Consider the following 2,582-nt stretch of genomic DNA (forward strand, 5'->3'; position numbering starts at 1 on the left):
GGTCGAAATTTATTATAAACATTTTCAATTTTTAATTTTTAACGATTATTCTTAGGCTCGTAGCTTTTTCTCTTTCTTTTAAATTTATTGAGCCTTATTACTATTAAAGTCTAAGTATTCAACCCTATTAAGACGATGCTAAAACGCCCAATAGTGACATCTTTTATTCATTTCTTACATTATATTATATATCATTCTGTTTTACTCAAACGCATACATATGTCCTTATCTAACATATGCCAACACCATCTATCGTAAGCCGCGCAACTACTGCTACATTGAATTTCGGCTCCCAGTCTTCGCAAAGCATCCGTATATATATATTTTCCATTCGGTGAAAATACTTTTCTTCTAGACTTTCAATCCTAGTTCTACAAACTCGGTATTGTTCGTTCCAGTAATGTGACCTCAGCTGCACGCTTATTTTTAACATATGGACTCTAAAACTCTTATATCGAGTAAATATATATCTGAGATGACAGCTGTACGAGCCAAAAGTAAGCGAATTTTTTAACTTTTTTCGATTTTCTCATGAAATACAGTACAGCTGAGGTGCTGTTTGTGCGTACTTTAATTTATGTAGAGACTTTTGCAATCCGTAAATCCAATTCGGAGATTTTTTACCGAATGGAAATGTGGGTAAAACAGGAGGCTTTAGCATCGCCTTAAAATAGTAGTTTTAATTTTTCTTCAATGATATTCTTATTGAAGGTCTTCTTATTCCAACCAAAATAATGGCAACTTTAAGAGGTATGGCCACCCTAGCGAGCATAAAAACAGCAATAAGTTTAAAAATTTTTTTTAGTTTAAAAAATAATTTAACATAAAATCTAATTAAAGCACTGGTTAGTACAACACAACATTGAAGTCCACTAAAAAATTTTTTTTGTATTTTTTGCATCCAAAATGGCGGCGATACCAGTGACAAAATCTAGCACGGTTTTTATGGAGGTGCTCTGGGGCATGACACTAAGCATTCATAAATTTTGACCTAGAGCAAAAAAAAATTTTTTTTTATTGTACATTAAAATATCTAAAGAAGTACGTAGGGATTTGTAAAAATATTGATATCTTCAAGAATGACATTTGAAGTCACACTTGCATTTTTTGTTAAAAATTTTGTTCAAAAACTGTTCATAAAATAAAAGGTTTTTATATATCGAAAAACCCCTACGTACTTCTCTGCGAAATGCGTCTAAGAAGTTGCAGTTAAAATTTGAACCCATTCGGATAGAAATTATTGAAGTTATTTGTCATGCCGATTTGAAAAATGTTGTTTTGAGAAAATCGCGTTTAAAGTTCAAGCACTCAGCTTGCGTTATATACAAGCGCTCATAGCGTTCAGCAAACGCTCAACTTGCGCTCATTTTTTTTGTTATCAATTCAATTGCTACTTATTTTTGTGATGATAAAGTATCAAAAAAGCAAAATAAAAAATTTTCAATTTTTTGAAAATCCTAGGGTGGCGATATTCCTTAATTCTGTGTCAAAAATTATTACCTTCGAAAAAAATTAATGTATCAAATGAAAAATTAAACCAAGATGCTACAATCTTAACTAATCAAGTTAAATTGCATCAATTAAAAAGAGTAACACAAATGGTACTGTCTCTTGTTATTTATATAAACTTACCTTTTTAAAAAAAGGTAAAAAAAGCGCTAAGTGTGCGGGCTTTCCGTAAAAATTATTTGAGCCGGTTTCACCAACGCCAATTACTTAATTCGACGTGAAACTAACTAATCTAAAAGCGTTTGCTGTTTAGTGGAATTGACCACTTATCGTTGACACTTATGGTTAATCACGGATTCGGCTTAACTGAGTTGGTGAAACCTTTGTATATAATATTACCTGACACTAATGATATGTATCATTCATATAAAAGATTTGATATCAACAAAATTGGCGCCAAGTTAAATTCTTCAAAATTTTATGTATCGATCGTAAAAAAAATTTGATATCAACAATTGGCGCCAAGTTAAATTCCATGTAATTCGGATATCAAATTAAATAAATAATATTAACTTTAACGAGGGTCGTCTGAAAAGTTCGTCTGAAAAGTTTTGAGCCTAACATAAAAACAAGTAATTTTTCGATCAAATTCCATTTTATTTTTCCACAAAGTCTCCTTTTAAGTCGATACATTTTCTGCAGCGATGCTCCCACCCCTTTAATCCATTCAAATAATATTGAGCGTCTTGCTTTGCAAAATAAGCCTCTACGGATGCGATGACCTCCTCGTTCGATGAAAATTTCTGTCCTCCGAGCCAAACTTTGAGCCTAGGAAACAGAAAAAAGTCGCTGGGGGCCAGATCTGGTGAATACGGTGGATGGTCAATTAATTCGAACCGCAATTCGTGAATTTTTGCCATAGCGACCGCCGAAGACGGTGCGTTATCTTGGATGAAACAGCACTTTCTTCTTTTTCAAATGCGGTCGTTTTTTCTCAATTTCTGCCTTTAGCTTGTCAAACAATGATGCGTAGTACGTCCCTGTTATTGTTTTACTTTTTTCAAGATATCGATCAACACAATTCCATGACTGTCCCAAAAAAAAGTCGCCATCACCTTTCCCGACGATAAAAT

The sequence above is a fragment of the Trachymyrmex cornetzi genome, unplaced genomic scaffold (genome assembly GCF_001594075.2).
Source record: "Trachymyrmex cornetzi isolate Tcor2-1 unplaced genomic scaffold, Tcor1.1 scaffold1, whole genome shotgun sequence".
NCBI classification, from domain to species: domain Eukaryota; kingdom Metazoa; phylum Arthropoda; class Insecta; order Hymenoptera; family Formicidae; genus Trachymyrmex; species Trachymyrmex cornetzi.